The sequence below is a fragment of the Lucilia sericata genome, unplaced genomic scaffold (genome assembly GCF_015586225.1).
Source record: "Lucilia sericata isolate MDLA Ls3-8-SP2 unplaced genomic scaffold, ASM1558622v1 Contig002733F_arrow, whole genome shotgun sequence".
Taxonomy (NCBI): domain Eukaryota; kingdom Metazoa; phylum Arthropoda; class Insecta; order Diptera; family Calliphoridae; genus Lucilia; species Lucilia sericata.
This window is the reverse complement of record NW_023996453.1, coordinates 27,274-36,572: the sequence shown is the minus strand read 5'-3', so window position 1 is coordinate 36,572 and position 9,299 is coordinate 27,274. Positions and strand designations below refer to the sequence as shown.

Genomic DNA, 9,299 nt, shown 5'->3' with positions numbered 1-9,299 from the left:
AGGCTGAGTAAATAGGCTTTGAAGTCTAAAAAAAAAAAAAAATATATTATTTTATTCTTTAACCTAATTTTTTATAACAAAAAAAAAAAAAAAAAAAAAACTAGACTCAAAACATACAAAGTGCAATTTGAATAAAATATAAATGATTTTGGTTTATTTACCTTTTTAGCGATGAGGCACGCTTCTGAAAATAACAACAAAGAATATATTTTAATAAATATGTTTAAAAGTGTATTTAAGAAGAAAACAAAGCATAAATGAAAAGGTAAACAAAGTAATTATCAGTATAAAATTATAAAAGAATTATAAAATTTTCTAACAACAATACAAAAAAGGAGCTACTTGAAGTAAAACAAGCATTAGAAACAGTTGGCTAAGTTGTTATAAAAAAATAATAAAATCGATATATAAAGTAAATAATATCTATCGGTTTTAAATAATCAAATGTATGATGGTAAGGGTTTTGTTAAACTTTGCATAAAAAGTCCCAGTTCGTATTACGGTAAGGTCTGAAAGTAAATTTGAATGGAAGAAAATATTTATATGTATGTAGTCGTCTTCAAAAGTCTATTATTACTTATTATAAGAGTTTATAGTATTTTTGCTGATAACATTCTAACATTTAAAAATATTTTTTTTATTTTAAATTTCTTTTAGTCTTTATCAATATCGGACACAAACTTTATACACGAACGACAACAAACAATATTGTAGTATTAATTTTTTTGCAAATCCATCGAAGGTTTCTTTTAATAATAAATTTACCTCAAGTTTAATTAGTTGTTGACCTTAAATTTGAGCAGAGTGTTTAAGTAAAGCAAATTTTGGGCATAATTTTTTGTTGTTGAAAATTTAAGTAGTAAACATTTAAAAAAAGTCCTTATAAAAATAAAAAATTAATTAAATTAACAAATAAATTAAAAATGTATTCAAATGAAGATATGAGGAAAATCGCAAAAATCTTTATAGTGATTTTTCTATGCAGTGAAATGCAACCAAGTAAGTGTAATGGAAAGTAATAAGGAAAAAAAAAATAATTAAAAAATTAGATGAATTTTTTTTTTTTGGAAATTTTCAAGTGATTTGAGTGAATTTTAAAATATTTTTTGAAAAAAGTACTTTTTAAAACTTTGAAGTCCTTTAAAAGGGGCATAGGATCACGAAATGAAAAACAAAAAAACGTAGTTTTTCTGCATTAAATTTATAGTTTCAGACGTATCCGGTTCGTGTCTAACGATTTTTTTCTCTTTTTGTTGAAATTCCTTTTAAGGATTACAATTTAAGTTTAAGATAATTGTTTAAATTCTCCTTCTCTAATCCTTTTAATGTGCAACTGGTGTTCTGCCGAGTCATTTCCCGACGTTACGCGAGTTCTTATCTATTTTTTTTATTACCTTAATATTCAATCGATAAGCCACTGTGTGACAAAGTTCAATTCCGGATGGCTATTGTCATTGATCATTTGTATCGGTCAAAGATATGACCCAATTATATCAGAAGATGTTGAAGCAACTTTTTAAACTATACTGAATATTCATACGATTTTTATCCATCGTGAATATTGTCATGATTTTAAGCTTCTATTGACGAAAAGAATGACCTTTGAACCTTTTCAAAAAAAAAAAAAAATCTTACTAAAATAATATTATATATATAATATACATGTTTCTGAGATTTTCTTTAAAAAGATCAATTAAGAGTTCTATATTCGGTGTTTGTTGTGATTTTAATTCATTTCAATTTTAATAATATTTATTTATTTATATGCGGTATATTTTCGGAGTGAAAACGATGTGTTATCAAACTGAAAATGCTATGTTGTCAAACAGAAAGTTGCGTTGTCGAAATGATAACGAAATGAACTGTCGAAATCACGACGTTTCATTGCCGAAATGATACAAAGCATAATCAAAATGGCAACAATTCGTTGTTACAGTGACAACGATGCGTTGTTCAATTTACAACGGCGGTTGTCAAAATGATAACCGGGTGTTATTTAAATTTTATACCCATCCATTGTCTAAATGGTAACAAACGTGGTAAGCTCACTTTTGACGACGGATTGTAACAATTTCGGTACTTTTCTACCGTTTTTTCCCTCTGTGTATGTTTCTAAGTTCAATATTGCATTGGAAAAGTACCAAAAATTCTTTCCTACAAATTTTCATTCACTCAGGAATCTGAATGTTTTATTTTAAGTTTCAATATGAGAATTTAAAAAGTACCTTTTGAAGAACGAAAAAGCACCAAAAAGTCCCTTCTTATTTGTTCTCATTTACTCCGCTCTCTATATGCTTAATTTCATGTTTTAGATTCAATATTATAGGAAATTCAAAAGGTACCTTTTGAAGAATGAAAAAGTACCAAAAGGTACCAGAGTTACAAAAAACACTCCATTAGAATATTAATTTTTCAAATTATAAAATTATTTTTATTTACCCTCTTTGCTTAGTTTCTCACACACAATTTTCCATCTATGATTTTGACAATAATAAAACAACAATAGCAACACATATTTTCATGCGTAACGTGTTATTCTTGCTCAGTTTTATTTTTATTGTATGTTGTTGTTGTGTTTTGCTTTTGTCAAAACATGCATAATAATGCACATTTTTTGATGAAATTTTTAGAGGTTGTTTCGGATTTTTGCTCATATCTCCATATTTATGAACTGATTTGGCTGATTTTAAATAGCGATCTTTTCGAAAGTATGTCTAACAGAATTATTGAAGATTTGTATCTCGAAGATATTTGGGGTTTTTAGAAATAGATTTCAACAAACATACAGACAGACGGCCAAAGCTTAATCGACTCAGCTAGTACCGGAATATGTACCTAAACTTTATTGGGTCCGAAAATTATATTGTAGAAATTACAAACGGAATGATAAACGGGAGCAATTTACCAACTTCGATAACAATTTACCTCTAATTCTTGTTAAACATCGTTTCTTTTACCAATAACAATGATCACTTTTTAGGACTCAAGAATTCTCTGGCGGTATTCTAAATTCGGTGAATTTTATATAAAAGTTATTGTCCATTACAATACAATTACAAATTATATTCTAACCTAATTTCCGGAGCAGGATGGCGATGACCATACGCCGTTGTAGTTTAGCAGTTTAAAGTCTCTGATGGGAATCGAATTCATCCAACCCCCACACTGATAGACTAGCACACTACCAACTAGCCTACCAAGGCACCCAAATTATATAAAAGTTATTTATGCTGAATTTCATTGTGATACTAATGGTTATAAGTTTAATTAACTTTCTGAGGGGAAATGTGGCCTGATCATTATGAAAATCGGCTGTATCATTTAATGTTTATATGTATTAGTTGTATCTGATTTAAAACGTGAACTTCAGATAAAATCAATGTAAACGTATTCCTTGGATTGATATCTTGTAAACCTTAATTTTTTAAGACTTTTCTTTATTATTTTCATTATAAAACGTGTCAAAAATTTAAAAATATTAACTCTATGAAGTAAAATTCCAACAATAATTGATACAAAAATATTAAAGAAAATTTTCCAAAATACCCTGATATCTCTACAATTTATTTTTATTATTATAATTAAAAGATATTATAAATTTCCATTGCTAATGCAGTTTCTAGTTAGTAACCAATAATTTGAAATCATTGTCAAGGTAGTGTTTTATATTAACAATTTATTAAAAAACCATAAAAAATTTAGAATTAAACAAGTAGGAAAGTATAGACGGGCATTGCCGACCATATAATACCCTACTACTCATGGTTTTTTAAAATTTTTTTTTTCACAAAGAAACTTTTATGTTGAATTTTACGTTAATTCCAAAGTATTTAAGTAATTTATTGATAAAAAACAAATTTTCTAAATGAGGCTTTATATAGGAGTATAGGTCAAACATGGGCCGATCCTCATTAAATTTGGGAAAAGGATATATTTTTAAATAATAGTTAATTATGTTGAGTTTCATTGCGATACAAATGGTTACAAGTCAATTTAGACGTTTAAGATATTTTTTGAAGGGGGGTTTGTATGGGGGCTAGGGTCAAATAAGGGCCGATCATTACGAAAATCTGCAGTGTCATTTATACTTATATAAAACTTATTTGTGCCAATTTTATAGAGATAATAGTATATTTGACGTAATTATGGCAAAAAGCCCAAATCGGGAGGTACGGTTGTATGGGGGCTAGGTGAAATAATGGACCGATTTCAATCATTTTCAATAGGCTTCGTCCTTGTGCCAAAAAACATGCTTGGTCCAAATTTCATCAAATTATCTTGAAAATTGCGGCCTGTAACTTGCGCACAAGGTTTACATGGACAGCCAGCCAGCCGGACAGACGGACGGACGGACATGTCTTAATCGACTTAAAATGTGATTCTGAGTCGATCGGTATACTTAAAGGTGGGTGTAGGACCAATATTTTTGTGTGTTACAAACATCAGCACAAACGTATAATCCCTCCCCACTATAGTGGTGTAGGGTATAAAAATTAATTTATCTTTGCGAATAATCACAATAAGAATTTAGAGTTAATTAAAACCAATATATAACATATTTTGGTTTCTTTTCCATAAGAACATCGTATGATTTTTGTTTATTAAAAAAATTTAATAAATGATAAATAAAAATAACGGTTACCAAGCTGCAGGGGGTCTGTGTTATCAGTTTAAAATATTTTTCCCAAACTTAAGTTGTGGTAGGTAAAAATAAATTGAAAGAAATGAAAACAAAGTATAATAAAATTTCCTTTCCAGCACGAGAAATGATAAGATTTTTGAGTTTCTTTGGAATTTAAATATTAGTGATGGTGTTAAAGAAAAGAGAGTAATCGAATAGAGAAATTTTAACGTTATAAGTTAAGCCCAATAGGGTTAAATCTATAGAATTTTTTTGGACTTAAACAAACCAACAGATATAGAAGTCATTCTAAGAAATCTTTTTTCAATTTATTTCAGGTGTCACCCAAAATAACTCCTATGAGCAACGTGTTTTATACTATAGTTCCAATGTTAATACAACAGAGGCCTCTTTCAATAATGCCCAACATCATGCCTCCATACGTTTGAAAGATCATGATAAAAATTTGGTGATGGCCAATATGTTCAGGAGTTGTAATAGGTCCCTCGGTGGTCTTAACCACAGCTCAATGTGTTTACAAGTAAGAACAACTAAAAATCATAAAGAATATTTAATTAATTGCATATATTTTCCGCTTAACAGTTATAATCAAAATAAACCTTATCATCCATCTGAATTAAAAGTAGTCTTGGCTTCTCTCAGTCGTTACCAACTGCAAGAAAAACACTTATCTATAGTGTGACTCACAGTTATCAACCCAAAACTTTGACACCCTAAGACTACGTGATAATGTGGCCATTTTAATGTTGGAACGTGATATACCCGTTATGAATGAATATGTACAAGCGATTACTTTGCCTCAAGCCAAAGTATACAACACTAATTGGTATGATAAACAAAATGGTGGACAATTTAAGGTGACCACTTGGTTGAAGACCCATGAAGTAAGTTTCTAATTTTTAAAATCAATTATTTAGATTTTAATGATAATCTTTTCTTTATACCAGGATTTACATTTAAATCATTTAATGTTGCTGAATGCTTCCCAAGTAAGTGATGAAACCTGTTTGCAGTATTATGGCAAAACTCTTTTCACCACCGGCATGTTGTGTGTCAATACCAATGAATCTTTACAAGAAGATTTTGGTTCTCCTTTATTTGTTGACAACAAATTAGTGGGTCTACGTAGTTTTGCCTCGGGTCATTTATCTCCTGCCATTTACACAGATGTTTCGCATCATGCGAAATGGATACGTGAAATTATTGGCGATGGTACTAATCAAAATAGTTCCATTTGGGGTTCGATGGGTTTTTTGCTATTGACCTATGTGGCCTTGAAACGCAGCAAATTTATGAAGTTGTAAATAGTTAGTTTTGATAATATTATATAGCAACTAAATTATTTATATATAGTTTTAAGTTTATCTCTCAGTTTAGTTTATTTAAAATAATAGTTAATAAGTTTTTGCTAAGAGTACAAATAGAATCTGAAACTGTTGAAATAGTTTTTGTATAAATATGAAAAAAAAAACATTTTATAAAATCTTATTTATATGCATATAAAAAACTAGTTTTAGATTTAACTTTAGTTATGCATTTCCAAGAGTTCAAACTCGATTTATACAAAATTTTAATTTTATTTATAGAAATTTAATTTTCTATAGAAAATCCATCAGTTTTCTATAGAAAAGTTTCAGATTTGTTTGTTTAGAAAATCTCTCGATTAAGTTTTTATAGAAAATCTTTCGATCAGTTTTCTATAGAAATTTCTCGATCGGTTATCAATAGAAAATCTCTCGATCGCTTATCTATAAAAAGTTCTCCATCAGTTTTCTATATAAATCTCTCGATCAGTTTTCTACAGAATATCTCTCGATCAGTTTTCTTTAGAAAATCTCTCGATCGGTTATCTATATAAAATCTCTCCATCAGTTTTCTATACAAAATCTCTCGATTAGTTTTTCTACAGAAAATCTCTCGATCAATTATCTATAGAAAATCTCTCGATCAGGTTCCTTTTAAAAAAAATTCAATTTTCTTTAATTTAAAAAACATTTATATTTATTAATTTGAATTTAAAACATTTATACTTGGGAAACTTTTTTCGAATTCGAAATTGAGTTTTAACTTTGTAGGTCTTTCAAACCCGGTTTCAATGACATATTAATACATGGTAGCGGCTTTTTTGAGTCAATTTCTTCCCGCTTTTTAATAACTTTTTCAATATAATTCTAAATATAAAATAATAAAACAAATGTATAAAGAAATATCTAAAATTTTTAAACAGCATTATTACCCTGTTAAAAATATAGGAAAAAGGATAACGTATGAAAACGCAATAAAATGCTTCAAGAAATGATATTAAACTGGTGCCCATAAATAAACTGAAAATGCTTGCCGCAGCCACTAAAATTTAGGATAAAAATATAGAAAATATAGAAAAAAGTAGGAACTTTATAAAAGCTAACTACTTATAAATTCAGTTGTACTGAAAATGTTTAAAATACGAAATTGTAAAAGTGGCCAATATTGCAAATCGATAGTAAATTCAAAATAATCCCTTTTATAGAATAATTTAACGTTGTATTTTTGGTATAATATTTAATTCTTTCTCTGAAATGGTGTAAAGTTATAAAGTTGTAGGTAGAGTTATACCTGTCCGAAATTAGTACTTACGGTTCTTGTATTTCCGGCTTAGAAACATAAGTCGTACGATTACAATTGCTCAAACATTCCTTGCATACATGACGTCTGATGGTTAAATAATGAGTTTCATAACATGACATATCATTAACCCTACATATTTTCGTTTTGTTTGCCAATTCTTTTGAACAAAAGTAGTAAAGAGTTCTGAGATCTTTATAATTTCAGACTATTAATAATACACTTACTAGGAAACATTGCATGCTAAAAGTTGGTGTACAATTGCATAATTTAATAAATTGCTTTGTATGACAATAATATAACAAACATCCTGATCATAGAAATTTGTAGCAAATTCTTCATTCAACTCTTTGTAGGGAAATTTTTCATCAGAAAATATACATTACGTGTCTACGTAAAAAATCGGTTCTCTTTTTAATTCAAAACTGTAACATTAATTCATGTCTGACTCACCCCAAGTTTAATTTTCTATTTTTCTTCAGAGTATTGATTGACAATAGTGTAACCATATTCGGAAATTTGTTTTCGAGGACGCCATACATAGTTGGGATAATCAGTTAGGGAGAGTAAATTACGTGGATCTTTAGAGACATCTAAGAGTAGAGGTTATGTTTTTGGGTACAAATATAAAACTTTATTAAAGTTTTATTCGTAAAATGTTCTTACCAAAAGTGCCGTTTCATTTCCATATAAAATTTGAAACGTATAGTCCAGTCGTCATCGAATTCTGAAAATTCTTTATAAGGAACTTTAAGGGGATTTCTTAAAATAAAAAAATTCATAATAAGATTTTTTTCTAACAAATTTAATATAGAAATTTTATCAGAGATTTTATATAAAAAAATTCTCAGTATAAAATTGATCGAGAGATTTTTCATAGAAAAATGATCGAGATTTTCATAGAAAAATGATCGACAGATTTCCATAAAATTATTCGAGAGATTTTGTGTAGAAAATTGATCGTGACATTTTCTATAGATCGACTAATGGTTTCGAAAAATTTTCTATAGAAAATAGATCGACTGATTTTTTATAGAAAATAGATCGAGAGTTTTCTATACAGGACTGTCTAAGAAAATAGATCGAAAAATTTTCAATAGAAAATAGATCGAAAAAACTGATCGACAGATCTATAGAAAAAGATGGACAATTTTCTATAGAAAATAGATCGACAGATTTTCTATAGAAAATAGATCGACAGATTTTCTATAGAAAATAGATCGACAGATTTTCTATAGAAAATAGATCGACAGATTTTCTATAGAAAATAGATCGACAGATTTTCTTAGAAAATAGATCGACAGATTTTCTATAGAAAATAGATCGACAGATTTTCCATAGAAAATAGATTGACAGACTTTCTATTGAAAATAGATTAAAAAATTTTCTATTGAAAATAGTTTGACAGACTTTCTTACAAAAAAAAAAAAAAATAGATCGAAGATTTATCTAGAAATACATCGACAGACTTCTTAGAAATAGATCGAACGATTTTCTATAGAAAATTGATCGACAGATTTTCTATAGAGAATGATCGACAGATTTTCTATAGAGAACTGATCGACAGATTTCTATAAGAACTGATCGACAGATTTTCATAAGAAATGATCGACAGATTTTCTATAGAAAATAGATCGACAGATTTCTATAGAAAATGATCGACAGATTTCTATAGAAAATAGATCGACAGATTTTCTATAGAAAATAGATCGACAGATTTCTATAGAAAATAGATCGACAGATTTTATAGAAAATAGATCGACAGATTTTCTATAGAAAATAGATCGACAGATTTTCTATAGAAAATAGATCGACAGATTTTCTATAGAAAATAGATCGACAGATTTCTATAGAAAATAGATCGACAGATTTTCTATAGAAAACAGATCGACAGATTTTCTATAGAAAACAGATCGACAGATTTTCTATAGAAATAGATCGACAGATTTTCTATAGAAATAGATCGACAGATTTTCTATAGAAAAATAGATCGACAGATTTTCTATAGAAATAGATCGACAGATTTCTATAGAAAATAGATCGACAGATTTTC

General features: G+C 28.3%; 1 pseudogene; it reads left to right on the top strand.

The window, feature by feature from the left end:
* The first annotated feature begins 893 nt into the window (after nt 1–893).
* Nucleotides 894–6,113, top strand: LOC119614261 (annotated as a pseudogene).
* Nucleotides 6,114–9,299: the final 3,186 nt, after the last annotated feature.